The sequence below is a fragment of the Solea solea genome, chromosome 8 (genome assembly GCF_958295425.1).
Source record: "Solea solea chromosome 8, fSolSol10.1, whole genome shotgun sequence".
Classification (NCBI taxonomy): Eukaryota; Metazoa; Chordata; class Actinopteri; order Pleuronectiformes; family Soleidae; genus Solea; species Solea solea.
Window position 1 is genome coordinate 876,683 of NC_081141.1, and position 20,086 is coordinate 896,768.

Below are 20,086 nucleotides of genomic sequence, written 5' to 3' on the forward strand. Positions count from 1 at the left end.
AGTGGAAACATTGCTGCACTAGTATATAACAGTCAGGTTAGTTGTTGTGATGACACAGTCTAACTATCTACAGGACTTCAGGACACAAGACTCCAGTAAATTGGGGTTTTGAAATCACATAAATGACAGAGGTGGAGATAAAGTGGCCCAAAGGATTTCCACACTCCCTGCACCTCACCGCCTGTCGTCAATCACTCAGGGAACGAGGCATCAGCAGGTTAATCCAGAGTCTGTTCTCCACTGAGGAAATCCATATTTGATATAGAAGAGGCTTCACACGTGACTCTGCTGTCCACTGTCTGACATGAACACGGCAATAATGAAGAGACCACATCACAACCAACACACACACACACACACACACACACACCAAAGACGACACGCAAAAACTGACACTAATCCTTCTGACTGACAGACAGACAGACAGACAGACAGACAAGGAAACAGCAATGGAAATGTATAGGTAGTATAGGTGGGTAAGCAGGTAAGTAGATACTGTAGATACTGTAGGTAGGCGGATCAGTAGATAGGTAGGTAGCCTCATATGTTGGTAAGTAAGTTATAAAATATTCGAGTGCAACAACATTCAATGTCAACACTCTCACTAACTGGGTCAAAAAAACAAACCCAAACAGTCGTCTCCTAACTGTGAGTGGTTCATCTTAAACCTGGTAATCCATCGTCGACACCAGAAGCCACAAAATATCGGCAGTTGTGGGATAATTGAGGATAATAATTCACCAGCAGACAAAAGCTGATCAACCAGACTAGTCAAACTAGTAAAGGCTAAGCTAACTTTACTGGGTAAGAGCATGTGTGAGGACACCTGCAGCTGTTTGAGGAGGACATGTCCACTTCTGTCTCTGTGCTGGTGCACAGTGACCACAGCTTTCACATGTCTCACAGCACACCGCGCTCCTTTATCTGGGCCACTTCAAAGGCCAACACGGGCCCCGGGGCCAAAGGAAAGATACAAGGCCCAGTAAATCACTCCAGTTACCAAATTACAACGCAGTCCCTCCCGTCCTTTTATCCTCCCAACTTACTTCCTTCTGATCTATTCTGCTGCTGGAATATTAATCTGCATCAATCACGTCTGTTATTCAGACACAATCACACCAATATGGACCAATACATTACACTTTCACTCAGGAATATTAGTCATAACGAGGGGTTTATTTTCATAATAATTTAACTATAATTTGACCTATTAATCAAGAAATAATAATGTGCTTTACTATTTTTTTGTAAAACAGGAAATTTGAAAATTCATGTATAGCAATAATAATATTTTAGCATTAAAACGTTATTTTGGTTAAAGAGCTTCTACATACTGATGTATTAAGATCATTATTCATGTAGAGCAGCTTTATTATGAAACACTTGCAGGCGTCCTGGTTTATCGAGGATTTAGAGCATTTTAACATTTATTATTTATGGCATTTTTCAAAGACAAATCCAATGTAAAACATAGCAGCAGCTATGCAAAGTGGATGATGTCATCCAAAATACAGATTATGGATTTTTGTCTAAAGTACTTTAGACAAAGTAATACGTCCTGAACGTGGACAGAGACGTCACAGCACGGCGACAAAGCGGTAGTTTTCTGCGTCACTGAATCATTAGAATCAGTTCATTAAAAAGGTTTGTTCACAGAATCGTTCAGAACTTCCTGCGTGACCGGAGCACAGACTCCGTCTGAAATACAGCTCAACACACCAGACTCCTCTGTGAAGTCTGTTTAACTGATCTACAGTGTGTTGGACGTCGCGCTCTGACCGCCTGACGGGCTGTTGAGGTACCAAAAAGCACCGGGTACTTTCACTAATGGAAAAGCATCAGAATAAGGAGGCGAGCCGTGTTTTTTAGGATGTTTTGTCAAAAATCAGCTCATAATGAAACATAAGTCAACATATAAAGGTGATCTGAGAGCCTCAGAGTCTCTCTGCTCTAATGACCCTCACATCAAAACAACCATGTCCTGCATTCAAAATAGATTCAATAGCCCGAGTGTCCAGAGCAGGTGTGTGACATTCATTAACTGCTTTAAAACAAACCCCCACTTCCCATTTCACAGCTCAGTGCCCCATTACTGAGCCTGTGTCCACTGAAATCTCCCCATTAGAACATTAACCCCCCCCCCCCACACACACACACACACACACTCACACACACTCACACACATCCTGCCCAATAAAACACCAGCTTATCATTTCCTTCCTGTGCTGCTGATTAAAACTTCAACCATGCAGCGACTGTGCTCATAGTTTCATGTGTTTATTGTGTTTATTATGAATATATAATGAGTCCACATTCATTTATACTTTCAGTCACAGTCAGGTCATACAGTATGTTGTCATTGTGGTGTGGAACAGTAACCCATGATCTGCTTTGTGTTGGTGTTGTCGGCTGAACGGCGTCAGCTGCGTAAATAGTGCGACAGCAGTCAAGATTCAACATTTAACCCTTGAACACCGAAGCCTCACAATGTGTGTCTGGACTCTTTTGCTTATTTTAAACATAAAAGGGTCAAAAATTGTGCTTTTGCCCATTTTTCCTGAATAACTTTCGATATCTGGCAGTCATTTATAATTTGCTGCATGTTAAGAAAGTGTATTCATTTAAAATGAAGGGGAAAAAAACACTGCAGATTTTGCGTGTGAAATTTGAACAGTGTAAAACACAAAGATATCGTCTCAGAGGCCATGTACTATTTTCTCCTCTCTGGCAACAAAGACGTGAAGAAACAGAAGAAGAAAGTCGTAATTACGACAATGCAAAGTGCGCTTGTGCAAACGCGTCGTCTGGGTTAATAAAGGGTTAACGCTGCCTGAACTCAGGATAAATCAACTGTTTGACTTTTTATTTCTATTAGTTTTGAATACTGCATATAATATTTTGGCTGAAATTGTGATATGATTCACGACATTAGAGGGAACGGTCATGTTTACTTATGTTTCATTCTCATTTCAAATGATTACTGTGACACTGATGTTTGTGTAAAACACAGTGTGTAGAATATGAAGAGTAAGTCAACAGACGAGAAAATTGCAGCAGGTCGTAAGATCTCGATGAATTGTTCAGCTTTATATTTTATGACAAATAAAACCAGGGAATATTTGAAATTCTTTCTGATAAATTCTTTCTTCTGTGCTTTGTGGAATAGACAATAGTGTTTGGAATGATAGTTTGTCTAAGATTTTTACTCCCTCTCCTCGTCTATACTGTATTCCTTGCACTATCAAAGCTTGCATTGCTGTTGCCTATAGCAACAGTGTTCTCACAACTTTAACACTTAAAGCAAACCTTAGATAATGAGCCCCGTTTGCAGGCGCAGTTTCTTTTCTTTAGATTTGAAAGTAAACCGACAGCAGCAGCACACGATGATCGCACACGCACACACGCACACACGCACACACACACACACACACACACACACACACACGGTGTGTTGAGGCAATAATGCAACATAATTAAACGACATAAATCCCTTTTAAACCTCAACTAATTGACAATGGAATAAATATCGCTAATGAGACTCGGTAGAAATCATCAGGGCCCATCAGTCATGTCATTTTCATGTGTTCACTTCAGTTACTATCAAAGAAAGAAAAAAGGCTTCCCATTGATTCACATTTCCTACAATGAAAGGAAACTTTTAATTTTAAACATCTGTGCAGGAAGTGTTGAATATCAGTAGCTTCACATACGTCAAAGAAAGAGCGAGGCAGCAGCAACTGGAAGCTATTAGTGACAGAAAGTGAGAGCAGAGGAATGATACGGCATTTAAATCTCATTCAAGGTACAATATGTAAGAAATGCATTATATTAAGTCTTTAAATGACAATCAGAGATTAAGAAAACAAGTTGAAATACTGGCTTCACTGATATCTACATGTTTAATTCCGTTACTTACATATACAATAACACGTTACCAAACCTAAAAATCCTCACAACAACGTCTCAACAAGAGCTGCAAAATAAAGGACGGGTTTGAAAAATGGAGACAGTTGAAAACAGAGAGGACGTTAAAGATCGATGTAGATGTGGATTTTTTCTCTCTTCACGGTGCGTCGCTTAAAATCTCTGCTGAAACATTTGACTTTAACCCTTAGAACACAGAGCATTTAAGCTGCTTTATCCACAACTATATTAAAACATACAGAGGCTCTAAGAATGTGCAATATAGAGTGTCTTATATCCTTTTTTGATCTGATGACATGATTTTTGTTTCCATTTTCACCAACTATATAAACACACCAGAGCAAAAAGTATTAAAATGATTAAAAATCGGATAAGATTTGTGAAATTTGGAAAAACGTCACAGTTCAAAGTTTGTTTGGCTCGTTTTTATGAACAAAAATAGAAGAAAAATGGTCACTTTTGTGACTTCTGCACAATTAGCACTTTAACAAAACACGCAATATAAAAGTGATCAGAATTTTGACTCAACAACACAAGATGAAGAAGGAAATGCAGCCCTAACCCCAGGAGTTGTGTATTATTCCCAACGCAATTTACCAAGGGTGCACCTGTGGCACAGATCTGTGCCACGTGACCACGTGAGGGTTAAAACATTCAAAAACGTTCTACTTCTATTTGCTCCATGGTCTCCATGGTGGCCTCACCCGTGTCTGCCCACTTCACGCTAAAGCAATGACAACTGTCAAAGACATGGTCCTCATGTCCATCATGGTCCTCATGAGGTCATCAGAGAGGAAGTGCCGCCTCAGCATGAACAGCAGCTGCACGCGTGTCCCACACAATACGACACAGGCGAGTGGAAGCTGCTCCATGTGCTGACACACTGAGGTCACTCTGATTCAGCCTCTGTCACAGCTCCAGCACCTTCTCTGTGCTGCAAACTGCCCACTGGACACATTCATCTGCAGTGGAATACATTATATATAAATGTGTATTCTGTATAATGTTGTAGAACTGTCTAAGTTTACGCTCTAAAGCACTGTTTTCCTAACTTTCCTTAAGTTACTCGATGGACTTGTTGGAAAAGGCTGCAAACTGTGTCATGTATCTGTGAATCATGTCTGTTATACTGTTATTTAGTGTTGAGCTCCTTTCATGCACCTTTAAATTACATCAAAAACATCAGTATATTCTATCAGGAGGTGATAGATGACAAAATGTGTCCTTAAATATCTGGGAATAACATTCAGGAGGATAAACAAGTGACGTGTTCATGCCCTCTGTGACTCATGTTACTGTAGGCTCCCACCAGGCGGACGCAGGCCCCGCCCACTGAAACCATCTGAAACTATTTCTGATCACAACAAAGTCCGTCCTCCTCCTCCTCCTCCTCCTCCTCCTCCTCCCACTGCTCCAAAATAGAGCCAGTGAAGAAGCTGGAATTCAGCTCAGAGCAGAGGTGTTCATCAGTGTCAGAGAAGCAGACGCACGTCGGTTATTAAAATGTCAGGAAGCTGCTTAACGTTCTGTTCAAAGACCGTTTCCTTTCTTTCATTTATTCCACAGCACAAGTGAGGCCTCTAAACATGTGATACTGTGATTCAAAGAGCAGCAGCAGTCACAAAGTTCAGGTGATGACAAAGAAGGAACTGATTCCATGTTTTCTTTTAAGAAGGTTTAAGAAGAATATCTCTTTTAAATCTTATACTGTCATTTCACTGATGTGACTGACGCTGATCCTTCCATAATAAACTGTTTAATAATAATAACCAACGACACACATCACGGCTTCACTCTGATAAACAGTTGTTGAACAACACTAATAATCCTTCTCCCCAAACTTCAGTGAACGATACATTTCACCAGAGTGAAGCAGCAGAGGAGGCATCACAGATGTTCAGAGCACCATGTGATCAACCTCACGTGACTAATAGTCGGTGTAGCAGTGAATAATGTTGTCATATTTGTGTGATGTGGTGGTTGATGGTCCCGGCTCCTTAGAGTCAAAAGAAAACTAAAGTGGAACGAACACTGACGCTGGAAATGCTGACTCAGTGTTCCCAAATGTCAGCTCTGTGGTTCGCACACATGGACCGGGTCATACAACTACATGCACATGCTACTGTACATGTGTACACATGCACATACTGTACATGTACATGTGTACACATACTGTACATGTGTACACATGTACATACTGTACATGTACACATGAGACGAGAGAGAGAGAGAGAGAGAGAGAGAGAGAGAGGGAGGACAAAGTCAGACTTGTGTTGCATAGACATTTAGGTTTTGAGCTTATAATAAATAACTCATTCTAATTCTTCAGAAAACACACACACTTAAATCAATTAAAAGTTGTTAATTAATAGCAAGTCATTGTGTACTGAGGTAAGAGATGAATAAGCTGTATACACTTGACTCAGAGCTGAGACAGAGAGAGAGAGTGCAGTGATCAGCTGTTTCTCTGTGCCTCCCTCAGCTGATTTGGCTGGAAAATCATTCGTTGAGTTATAAAATATTTACAGCGCTGCGTTGTGCATCTATAACAGAATATTAAGAAGAACCCAGACGGGCACGGGTCACTGTGGACCTGACGTTCTGTTCTTTGATGCAACAGAGCACAGTGTCGCTGATTTTGATGGAAAAGGATAAAAACATTGAAACAATATGTGCTGATGGTGTTTTTTGAGACTGTTCCATGACATAAAACACTTGAGAATGTCAAGGAGAGAATTATGATATTAAAGCTGCAGTGCGTAACTTTTGTTTCCACCTCTGTTTGGTCTTTGTGATCCCAAACAATGTATCGTTATTAGTATGCGGCGTCCAGGCTCTGTCCATCCTTACTGAGGGAGCGTTTGTGAGTATACAGCAGAAGAGCAGGGCTGACTGGAGCCGTCTTGCTTTACTAGCGCAGTGTTGCTGCCTCCATCGGTCTTAACATAACATGAATAATGTCCCGTGTGCAGCGCTGGAATGTATCAGGTCATTAAATTCAAACATGTGAAAAGAACGTGAAAGATATTTGTTCTTCAACAGAGCTGCGACGATTAGTCGTCATAATCAACAACAACGTCAGGTGGAATTTCATTGTTGAGGCGTCGTCAACCTGTGCAGTAACTGCAATGCACCACAGGAAGTGCTGGGGGCAGTAGGCCCATTTCTCCCCTAGTATTCACCAACTTCTTTATGAACCAAAGAAGAAGAATGAATGTGGAAATGACATTAAAAGTTGTTTCAGTGTTTACATAAACATGGGATCGCTTCCTCGTCGTTGCTAACTCACATGCTAATTAGAAACAACACTGATGTGTGACCTGAAAGTGAGCTAATCTTTAGCTTTTGTCCTCTTATAGTTTGATAATGAGTCACTATCACTGCTCTCGCTCCAGCTGGAACTCTCAGGTGCAGCTGCTGCACACATCAGCTAATGAGTCACAAGTCAATGTAAAGGCACACACACACACAACCATCACGCTGAGTCACCACCGACATGTATATAAACCAAGGATTAACCTTTAAATCAATGTAGCAATGATTGTAAGACTTTGTGTAACTGCCACAAGTCTTTCTGGAACACACACACATACACACACACACACACACACACACACAGACACACACACACACACCTTAACCTAACCACAATGCAAATTGGTCCTAAACTCAACCAGGACCTCAGAAATGAGGTTCTGTCTCATTAGGACCAGGTTTTAGTCTCCATGAGACAAGGTCAGAGTTTATGACAGAAAAGGTCCTGAAGAGGTAAAAACATCTTTATATTATAATAGAAGAAAACACCAAGCACAAAGTTGCTATGACAAAAACTATGAAGAAAACAAACAACACAAAACAAATAAAAACTAGATGTTAGGGCTGAGAACAGTTTCCAATTTATTTCTCTATATTTTCTCTGGTTAGCAAGATTATGAAAATAAAAAAGATTTCTTTTCTTTTAAGTAGAAACAAATGTCCATAACATCCCTGCACTGCACAAACAGGTGTGAGTCCCTCACCCGCCCCTGCTCTGCTGCTGTATACACACAAACACTCCCTCAGTCGTGTCTGATAGTTTTGCTTGACAGAGTCTGAAGGACGCAGTTACATTGTGTCTGTTCACAAAGACCAAACAGACGGTTACGCACTGAAGCTTTAACACAAACTCTGTGTATGTGTGTGTGTGTGTGTGTGTCATTTTACATCTTTTACACAAACTTAGAACAACACATTTCAAAGAGTACAACAAATATGCTGAATATCCCCATAAAGAAGAAATAAACAGCCCATCATTTTACACATCGCACTTTGTGCAGCATATGACATTTAGAGGTTATATTGGATTTTATTTTAGTATTTTATTTTCTGCTAATCCCACCAGGCTGCAGGCCACACTTTGACGACTGTTGTTTAAACTGTCACAGCTAAATATAATATAATATAATATAATATAATATAATATAATATAATATAATATAATATAATATAATATAATATAGAGTTTCTATAAATAAATCTTCACATTCAGCTGTTGGTGAAAGGCTGAAACTTAAACTGGGTTTTTATTTAACAATCAAGTTCCTCTCTCTACACACACACACACACACACACACGGGCTAAGGTAAATTAAGGTTAGGGTTAGGCATTAACTGGTTATAGTTAATGGGTTAGGGTAACGCTTTGTCAGTGCAAGTCTATGCAGTGTTCTGTGTGCGTGTGTGTGTGCGTGTGTGTGTGTGTGTGTGTGTGTGTGTGTTGCCATGAAGCCATTAATAGTGTAATGTTTAACTGTTGTGAAAGAGCTGCTTTAATGAACAGTGATAAAACGTTGAATGAACAACATCCTGTGGATAAACTCGGCGCTGACCTCTGTGATTAACTCGCTCACCTTATACATCCATTCAAACATTAACTCATGGCTTTAATGACACACATGCACATGCTGCTGCAGCAGCGTCGTGTCCACACTGGACACACTGGTCCACTGGATGCAGAATTTCATCCAAACCAAAGGCAGCGAGCCGTCGTTCTGCATATTTCTGCCTTTTGTTCCCAAGAAATAGATGAGTGACACTGTCTTACACCACCGTCCTGCCCTGTAATCTGATGGATTGGACTTTTTTGGCCTAATGACAGATTAGGAAGCCGACCAGGTGTCCGCTGACGGGGGTCACAGGCGTAATTAAAAACAGCAAATGTGTTCACACAGTCTCGTTACGGGGACTAAAGGAAGTCCCATAGCATAAATCATCAAAGTTAAGATTAAGGAGTATCTAAGAAATGACATGTCCTTACATGTAAACTCAAACTCTTTTTTTAAACTGTAAAACTATTATTCATCATTACTAAGCTAATCATAGGTTTGAGTGTATCACATGATTTGCCATTAAGATGAATGAAACACATTCAGATTGATAATCAGTTGATCTGTTTGAGTCTTTTCTTTAATAATTAAAAGAGGTTCTATGATTTGTCTGCTTCTTAAATGTGAACATGTTCTGGTTTCTTTGCTCTGATTCCGTTTGGTTTGTGGGCAAAACAAGACGTTTGAGAACACGGAGCAAACACGTTCTCTGTTAATCCACAACATTAACGACAGATTAATCTAAACTATGGGAATAATGGTGAGTTGAGCAGCATCTGCTACAGTATAAACACACCAGCTGCACCTGCGCCTCAGTTTAACACACACACAGTTTACACTATATACAGCACATACATCACAGGGAGACAGTTCAGCCCAAGATAAATATTTTCTATATACAAAGAGCATCGGTGATGTTGTTTGAACTCATATCATCATCATTTAAACGTCTCCACGACCAAAATGACTGGACTGGACGAGGTCACAATAACAAACACATGATTATGGTTGTGGGACTGTGACAGACACAAAAACACAAAGATACTTCATGTGGGAACCACTTCATTCTTTGAATTTAACACATTTAACACATTTCTTTACATCAGGTCGACATCACTGAGGCTGAATCACCTGCTGTGGAGAAACCCGTCAACCACACTACGCCATCTTGTCCAGTGACTGAATAAATATCTTTATTTTGGTGACATTGATATAATAAGTAAACATAAACGAGATCATTTAACACAATTGTGCCAATAACCGAAAAAGGAAAACATTGCACTCACAATTATAGAACTAGACTTCTTAGTGTAAACAGGAAGCTGATAACAAGTATACCCACAGACTCTGCAACGAAGGATTATTTTCATAATCGATTCATATGTCGATTATTTTCTCGATTAATCAATGAATCGTTTGGTCCATGAAATATCAGAAAACCTTAAAAAATGATGTTCTTAAATGTCTTGTTTTGTCCACAAACCAAAATGATTCACTTTTAATGATTTCTTTGTTCTCCAGAGCAAAGAAATGAAGTAAATATTCACATTTAAGAAGATGAAACAATCAGAAATCTTGTTTTAATCATGAAAAAAGCTTTGAACCGATCAATCGATTATCAAAAATAGTTGTCGATTAATTGAGTAATGGATTAGTTGATTCAGAATTCAGCTCTAGTTAAATAAAAAATGCAGCGTTCCGATTGAACAACATGGTCTAAGAGACCAAGGGCAAACAGTGACATGGTAAAGAAAGTCTGCGTGTGTTTAGTTTGTGCCGGCACTACATACCTGTGCTTTTGTTCACATGTGAACATGCCTCCTGGTCATGCAGGGGCATGTATGGTGAGGGGGGTAATTAGCCATCAGTGAGCTCTACCTCATTCTATCTTTAACTTCAACGTCTGTCTCACAGAGAGCGTATAATCTCTGTGAAATCATGTCAGATGAATTTATACATATATATATATATACAGTATATATAGAAAGCTAATGAAAGGGTCTATGGGAGGAGTTCTGTGTATTCTGATGCTGCTAACTGCGACCACTGGGATGAGAGGACGGGCAACTGGGTGCTCCACTTGAGCGTTCCACGACAACAACCCCCACGCTCTGAGGGCCACACCTCGACAGCCAGACGAAAGGCTAACACCCAAATCCTCCACTGCTTTCATCAGTCGCACAAACTTGCCTCACATGCCTGGTTCCACCTCGCTGACGTCTCACAGGAGGATGAAAGCCGCGCGTCTCCTCATCAGATAAGCATTTTATACACGGCTAACGTCGCCCTCGTCACGCCCTCGTCACGCCCACGACATACAGACGGATTACAGACCAGAGGTGTCCAACTTACGGCCTGCAGACCTGATGCAGCCCAGCATTCACGCCGTGTGTGGCCGACATGCAGCTGACAGAATACTACATATGTTAACATATGTAAATATAACAAAAATAGAATTATAAATGTATATAATGACCTTTGCACCCATATTTGTTATTTCTAGTGTTTTCCAGTGTTCAGTGTAAACAGCAGCTCCTGTTCCCACAAACGCTGATTTTCTCTATAGACTTTGGTTAAGGATATCGAGAGGTTGACAAACCTGAATATTACAAAGATATTGATTGTTGATTATATGACACTCTTTTAATCGTGTAAACTGTTATTTCTTTACAATTCTGTTTATATTGTGTCTTTCTTTAATACAAATGAATAAATGAACACATAAAGAAAACATAACAATGGTTTGAAGCAGAATGTGTGAAGAATCAAAATGAACGTGTGAAAAAAAAAAAGACACATTCTCATCGCGTCGCACGTGCCGACAACCAGTCACAACATGCTGTGCTGTGTGCTGTGGGCTGTGGGCCGTTTCAGGACATTAGACCACTACAGGGGAACCAGAGGGAGCCATTAAAGAGACACAGAGACAGACAGAGACAGACAGACGGACAGAGATATAGAGACAGACACAGAGAGACAGAGACAGAGAGAGACACAGAGAGACAGAGACAGAGAGAGAGGCCTCACAACATCATCATAAGATGGAGGGCAGATAATGAGCACCTAGTTCTCGACCAGTCACCTTTGACCTTTAATGCAGCGACACATTTCTATTGTTTTTTTAAAAGGTGGAGCTTCAGATTCTACAACAGTTCTACACTCACACATGTCTTTATTCTGGATGTGTGTGTGTGTGTGTGTGTGTGTGTGTGTTAGGGCTGTTTGTGTTTATTTCTTGTCAAACTTAGTTAAAGTTAAGTTAAACTTTAACTTTAACTTTAACTTAAACTTAAACTTTAAACTGGTCTATTGAGTCAAATATTAATCTGTGTGCGATAATAATTGATGTTATGTCACTCACATACACATCCTGTACAAATCACTGCATTTACACAAATACAGAGTGAGCGGGGTTCACACACACACACACACACACGCAGACACACACACACACACACTAGCTAACCACAAAAACAGAAGCAGGTTGTGAGCAGTGTGTAAATCTCTGTGTGTGTGGATGTTGGCCAGCTGGACTGTGGCCAGCGTCTGCAGCGCGACGCTGTGAGAATTACGGGTCAAACTAAATGTGGAGTGACGTCGTGGAGGCTGACGCCGCTGCTAACCATGATACAGCAACTTCTTTTCTATTTCACAATAAATACAATGTTTAATTATACACGTGTCGATTGGTAGAGGTGGGAGAGACTGTCTGAAATCCTTCTTTCTTATACAATTAGATAGATAGATAGATAGATAGATAGATAGATAGATAGATAGATAGATAGATAGATAGATAGATAGATAGATAGATAGATAGATATATAGATTTTGAAAGCGTGCGGCAGTTTGTGTGATGGTGTCGACCTGCTGTCTTTACATCAGAGATGTTTGTTCAAGTCATCACAGCAGTTAAGCCTGCGGACAGTCCTGCTCCTCCCAACATACAGTATGTTAGAGTCAAATAAATGTTCATCATGTGTCTGTGCTTGTTTGAGCAGCCTTTAAAAGCCCCACACACACACACACACACACACACACAGTAATTAAACTCCATTATCTCTGAATAGTATTACTGTAATTCCACATGTCTGCATGTTCATGAATCATCTCTGTGTGCATACAGTTGTGATAAGAACAGCAGGTCACAGAGGGATTCTGTGATTATCAGCGCTTTATTTTGGGGGTGATGAAGAACGAGCCTGGCAGAGGTAAGTGGCAAACAGTCCACACCACAGACGTGTGTGTGTGTGTGTGTGTGTGTGTGTGTGTGTGTGTGTGTGTGAGAGACTCAGTCTCTGTGTGGAGCAGACTGAGGTAAATCTAATCCCTCCTGCTCTTCACATGTATTGTGTGCAGATGCTGGAACTGGAGGAAATCTCAAAAACATTGATCCTTCGGGGACAATAATAACAAGAACTCACACAAAAATAAAATAGAAAAATATAATGGGAATCTAACTACGATCACAGTCGTGGTCAGCGGTCAGGAGGGACGGCCATTTATCAAAAGGTTGAAGTTTAATCTGTAACTTTGCTGTTTATTTAAACAGAAAAACTCAGATGAAAGTGTCTCCTGCCTGTCGTCTCTGCGTGTTCTGGTACGTTAAGACGATTTGTCTTATAAATAACATGTGGACATAAAGCTGCACACAGGTCGTTTCTCTGGACTCATAAATGTTTGACCTTTTCATCTCAGACAATAGCTGCTTTATTTCTTTGGCTTTTTAATGTTAAATAAAGGACATTTACACGTGTTTACATTAACTATAAATATGGTCACATCCTGGGTTTAAGTTAAGGGGCAGGGAATGCACTGTATCTATGAGTGTCCTCAATAGGAGAATGTGTGCGTGTGTGCGCGCGCGCGTGTGTGTGTGTGTGTGTGCGTGTGCGTCAGAAGAGCTTTGCCGAATCAACAGCTCGTCTCTGTGTGGATCGGCCTTTTATAGGACCTGACAAGCCGACTCCAAATGGCTGCCATTCCCATGATACCTTTGTTTTTATAGGGTAGTCAACAAACATCCACCCCAGTGAGCGCGCACACACGCACACACACACACACACACACACACACACGGACAGCCACAACAAAGGCTAATCTTAACCTAACCCTAACCACAATTCAAATCTCAGCCCTAAACTTCACCAGTTTAAAAACGAGGTTTTGCCTCATGAGGAAAAACAAACACACAAACACACACACACACACAGACACACACAGCTACAGCTTACAGCAGGCTGGTTATAGCATTTCATTTAACCTTTATGACACTGTGTTATTGACCTTTTCCAAAACTAATCTTCCTGTACACACACACACACACACACACACACACTGTAAGGACTGTTTGCTCTGCAGACACTGGATGTCACAGCCACACGACACTGTCTCACTGTGTTCAAAATTCATGTGTTCATTCTGTGACTCATACTCATACATGATGGTTACATGACATGAATGGTGGAAATGTAGCAGATGTCACACGTCAATGAGAAAAATGGTTTTCCCAGAAAACGTATTTGCAGGAAACTTACGTCAGTCATGTGTGACGACTCATTGTTTCACACTGTCACAGCTAAATATCCCGCTTTCTATAAATAACTTAAACTGTTTTTTATTTAACAATCAAGTCTCTGTCTTTTGAGGCCAAAAAGAAGCTTGTTGCTGCTGCTGCTGCATTTATTTATGTTTACAGTCTAAACGCTGTCATATTCTAACTATAACTCTCACTTAGGTCTGCTCTCGTGCATCATATCGTCACGCCTACATCACGTAGTTACTGTCCCAGGACAGAATATTCCTATTGTATACAAATGAATATATATATATATATATAAACTTTATATAATATACATAAATACATAGTGTTCTGTATGTTTGAACATTTATAACCTTGTGCCGTCTAAAATCTATATGTTCTGCAGCCAGAACACTAATAATAATAATATTATTATTATTTATTATATATTATGTAATATTCCTGGTTGAATAAAACAAATGACAGAACGCAGCAGATTTGGCTAAATGGAATGAAAAAGAGAAGAAATCATAAAAAAGTGAACATTGTTGGAACAGATAAACTGTTCACAATCTCCTTCATGACGCACACTCATACACAAGTCAGATATAAATAAGGTTAATCATGGAGCTCAGAATGATTTAAGAACAGTTCGCTCAGCATTTTGTTTTTAATTCCATATCCTGTTCATGGAGAAGAATAACAATAATGAGGCTGAGATTAGTCTGAAACAATTACTCCATTAATTCATTGTTAATTAATTTATAAATGATCTATTTTGATAATCAGTGTTTTTTTTAAAGTTTTCTGATTTTTCAACTTCTTCACTGTGAATATTTTCTGGTTCCTTTGCTTCACATAAATAAATAAATAAAATCATTACCACTGAATAGTTTTAATAACTGACAGATCAAGCCATTATGAAAATAATCCTTAGTTTGGGGCCTAATTGAAAAAATAATAGAAAAACAATCACACTTAATAATAAAAATAAACAAAGTTAAGCTGTAGTTAAAATTCCTTACTCTCATATAAAGTATATAACTCTACTGGGATTATTATAAGTGCTATAAAGTCTTTAAAATGAAGTAAAACACGGGAGGGGGAGGGTACCATAATAAAAAAATTACTTAAAAACTGCGCGCACACACACACACACACACACAAAATGATCTATTAGTGAGAGAGATAATAATCATAAAATGAGAGCAATCACTATAAGAGCATTTATGAAAGATGTTTAACATAGTGAGTCCGTCTGTTTAACATAATGACACGCAGATTATTACATTTGTACTATTTCTTTAAAAATGATTTTTTTTTAAAAGTGCTAGGGTTAAGGAGAACACTTTTCTATGGAAGTGTGTGTGTGTGTGTGTGTGTGTACAGATAGTATTTGTAGTATCTTGACCATCTGCTTACACAATGCTGGCCTGAGCCGAGCTGCCTGGAGTCCGGGCAGGAAATACCAGCTCTGTGTGATGATGTGGCACTTTGAGCCATAAATTTACCATCGCTCCCCCACTCTGCTCACCCCATCCCCCGCCCCTGCTTATCCACGTCCACTCTCCTCCTCCTCTCCTCTTGTATTTAGTGTCATGAGTGTTTCCATCAGTACCTGCCTGTCACAGCACGTTACCTTACGCCGTGTTGTTTTTGTAATGCAGGTTAAATAATGATGGTTTGGGTCGGCGACTTCCTGCCATGCAGCTCTTGTTTTGTGTCACTTGATTGATGGTGTGATTTGCAGCAATCTATTCAACCAATTAGGTTATGATAATCTGATTAAAATGTTAGCAGCAGACGAGCGAGCGCTCGGCTCAGCCAGAGGAAGCGCCACGTAGCGCCGTGTCCTTCACGTCAGGAGAGTCGAGCGCGTTTGAACGACACGAGCTGAGATTAGAGCCTAAAAACAGGGTTTGGCAAATCCTCTGAGTTCAGATTGATGTGTTTGAAATAACATGCAGAAAATGAAGTTTTCATCAATTTAGTTGGAAATGATTCCGTTACCAACTCAACAATGGTGTGTAAATGAGTCTCTACATTATGTGATTTAGGTCATGATAGTTTGTCATCTTGTATAGAAAGCTTGGGAAACACTGGATTAGATGATAAATATGTTTATGTATGCTTTAGTTTGGTCTTTTCTAAGAATGGGAACTTTAATGTCAAATATCCAATCTTGTACAAGAAGTCTAATTTAGGTTTAAAAAAGGTAACTCACCACAGACTGTTGCTAGTGTCTGAAAACGTCTGACGCTGGTGATAATGTGGACTTTGTCTTCAATCACCAACTTGTTACAAAGACTCTTGTGTGAGTGAGAGAATAAAACCTCATTAATAATCACTGTGCATCATTTGAGTTATGAGAAACTTAACATAAAAACCCATGACAGAACATACACATATGTAAATTCTAATCATGCAAATAATCCCAGTTCCTCCTGAGCTGCAGCAGGTTCAGTGTAGTCACCTGTGGGGCTTTAGCCCCCTGAAATGGGATGTTGGATTAGTATGGAAAGCTGATAATCTGCCATGAGGTGATAAAAACCATATGGACAACAACAACAACATGATGTAGAAGACCTTCATGTATAAATCGTCTGCTGTCAGCAGCAACACCAGTGATGACTCCTCCTGCATCTCCAGTGAGTTGTCATTTATTTGGCTGTTGAGTAACAAATGCTTTCTTGTTTTTTTTTTCCAGAGCTGTCACATAAATGGCCACAGCCTCATGTGCACAAATCTGTTGTTTTAATCTGAAGTTGATCCCTCGGTGATCTCTGCTAAGCAGCGTTCTGATGGGCAGGAGCTTGCAAGTAGGTCAGAGGCCTTCAAACGCCGCTCATGCCAAACAGAAACAAAGTGTCAGCGAGCTCATGTTAGATTTCACAGGCGTTCACGCTGATTAACGGGGATCGTGTTACACGGCACTGCCCTGCTCTTAAAGACACAGAGACACACCCACCGGCTTCTGTTCTCCGCCATCACATTAAAACAATAAAGAGTGAACTTATGTCTGGTTACACAACACAGCACATTCTTTCACTTCAGCTCGTCCATAATGTCATGTGAGTCGTTTATTCATGGATCAAATGGAAAATGTAGCAGTGAATAATCTTTTCCTTGTCACATTTAGTTATTTAGTTATTCAGGAGCGTGGACATGAGTCTATCGTTACTGGACACAAATGAATAATATAGTTCTAAGTGCTTGTGTGAAAATGTAATTCAAATGTTATTAACAAGGACGATTAAAGGACCAGAAATCCCCCCCCCCCCCCCCCCCCCACACACACACCAAAGCTCACTATAAATGAAAGGTCCTCTTGCTGTGCTGTTAGCCTTCCTCTGTTTGTACAACGTGTTTTCTCAAGCAATCTCTACTAAAGGAAACAAAGACAGGAAGTGAAACAGTTTCCTTTTTTCACACTGAGGAATCCATAAACACGTCGGGAACTTTACCAACTTTGGATCGATTTCACTGCTGCACTTAATCCTTATTTTTACCGATTGCTTCCGTGACCCTGTGAACAAAGTGAACACGTGTGTGTTGCTCATGGTAACTTCATGGTAAATGTGTTTGAGCATCTACGTAGTCGCTGTTGTTTCTAATGTGCCAGTGTCCACCTGAGTCTGAGGCTACGATCATGAGGTTATAGCAAAGATTTACATTATAAAGACACTTGTGACACAAAGCAATGAAAGGTTGATCATATAAGAGCATGTTTCTGATATCCTGGGCACATTGAAGGTGTCATTCAAAAGTGTCAATCTAGAACCACATCTGTGGTTGTTTCCTGCAATAAAACCTGTCACCAGATCACATTTGGCCCCACACACACACACACACACACACACACACACAGATACAGTTCTAGTCTCCATATGAAAATCAGCCTTTTTAGCTCACAGCAGAACTGGAGCTGCTGGTCAACCACTGCCTCGTTTGGAAAGTGTCACTTAAGTGAAGTCACAAAAATAAAACATATGAACTTCATGATTGCGGCAGCAGAGTAAAGCCACAAACTTTCTCTATGGACTTTGGTGCAGGAGAGTGAGAGGTTTGCAGTGTCTGAAGGCCCACTGATGCAGACAGACGGAGTATAAATGGGCTTTAATGGCGACATCAAGTGTCAAACATGATCCAACAGAGAAATGACGATTAGGACACAGGACGTAGACGAGGCTTCAGTTGTGTGTTTGTTTAGAGACTCATCGCTCTGATGGAGTAACTCAGTGTGTGTGTGTGTGTGTGTGTGTGTGTGTGGACTGATGTCACTTTGATCACCTGTGGAAAAACACTGCAGTCGTCCATGTATGACGGTCAGGTCGCACATTCATTATGGTGACGGTTGTCACGGTTACACATCAACACACTTGTGTCCAGGCTGAGTTTAGTGTCATGAGCAGGAATTCACTGCGAGATCTCAGCTGATGAAACAAAAGAAATCATTTATTATTCTGCAAATCCTTTCATAAAGAAACATGTTCTATCATGTTCTATCATGTTCTAACATGATGTTCTAACATGATATTCTATGATGTTCTATCATGTTCTAACAGTGTAACGTCTTCAAACGTCAGGAAACAGAGTGAATGTAAATAAATCTAAAGAATGTTTCTGATCATAGTAACTGTGGGCGTTTCCTCTCAGGATGAGCAGATATGAAACTAATCACTGCATCAGATATCAAAAGGATCAAAATGTCAAATTCTTGTGTATATATCGTTTGCTTCACTATGCACAGACTGTAAAAATGTAAAATAAATCAAATAAAATCAGCAGCAGCATTTTATCGGAGCCATGTTGTGTGCTGCATATTTCTCTTTTGTGGGAGAAAAATATCTTTTAAACACCTAAGAATGAGTCTAAAAGGTTTTATATCACGACGCGCCTGTTTCCCACACAGAGAGATGCACAAACCTTCTACACAAGAACAAGACCAAACACACGGCTATGCACCATCTGTCATTTACACCCACATCTGAAAGTATACAGTGTGTGTATTTTTAAATGTGGGTAAATCTAAGTACAGGAGTTGCCTCTTTGTTTCTTTGTGTTCAGTCACAGAAGTGACACAAAACATAGAAGATGCTGATGTTACCGTTAGCAACGTCATGTGATCACCCCAATCACCTATCAGGCTACTGATGATGTCACTTTCTCTTGTGATGGTGTAAAAAAAACCTCATAAAGAGTTTCTGAGTTTCATCAGATCTGATCCAGTGACATGTTAACAGATCATTTTGTCATGTTTGTGTAAGACGGTAAAGTTCTATCCATCGTCTGGATCCGGTGGATCAACATTTCACGTACTGACGTGTAAAATGAAATATTTTTGCTGTTTTTCTATTCGAATCATTTGAACCTGGGACTAAAAACCAACTGGATCCATTTCCATTGTCAGAAGCCAGATGTTCGTGGGAGTTCTGCTACAACATAAGCCAGGTTTTTAATTTGTCTTTGTCTGACAGTTCCATCATGACAATAAAGATCAATTTCCTTTCCTGGTGCAACTTCACATTATTACCTGACGTCACTAGATTCGTCATCATTGGGCGACGATGGGGACGATGGGGAGTGGCTGAACAAGCTACTGATTTACTAGCCGACTGCGTTAGCATTTTCAAATTCCTAACAGTAAAATTAGAATAAACCAAACAAATACGGATATACTTCTGAATACAAGCAAACACGCAGGCTTTGGAACCACATGCGGAGTATAATCCAGACGTGTGTGAGTGAGCTGTAGCATCGCTCTCTTCTTCTTCTTTGGT